Here is a 501-nt window from a genome sequence, read left to right as displayed (position 1 = left end):
AGGTGACACCCTGGTGGCATTGTCCCACTGCCTGGAGCCAGGGCGGGACCTCCCGATGGGACGGACAAACACAAACAAAGATAAAAGCGCTTTGCAGGAAAGCTCCTCAGAATGTTCTACAGCCACTCATTGGTTTCCCTTCCCCTTTTCCACCCCACGGAGATGAATATTCCTCACGGACTGGCACAGGAATTCTTCCCAGGGTTGAGTACCAGGTGTGGGCTGGGCTGGGCTGGGCTGAGCATCCCCAGTTCCTTCTGTCAAGTGAGATGACCAAAAAACCCCCAAAAGCCAAAGTAAATAAAATAAATAAATTCAAAATAAAAAATTAAATACAAAACTAAATTAAACTAAAATAAAACAAAATAAACCCCATGCTCAGGGCCCAGCTGAGGTTTTGACTGGTCCCTCTCACTCCCAGACTGGGCACCTGAGCTCCTGTGGGAGCTGCTGCTCTCCACAGTGGGAACAGGAGCTCTGGGCTGGGTCACAGCAACAAAA

The sequence above is a fragment of the Corvus brachyrhynchos genome, unplaced genomic scaffold, assembly GCF_000691975.1.
Source record: "Corvus brachyrhynchos isolate BGI_N302 unplaced genomic scaffold, ASM69197v1 scaffold904, whole genome shotgun sequence".
Lineage (NCBI taxonomy): Eukaryota > Metazoa > Chordata > Aves > Passeriformes > Corvidae > Corvus > Corvus brachyrhynchos.
Note: the sequence above shows the minus strand (reverse complement) of the source record.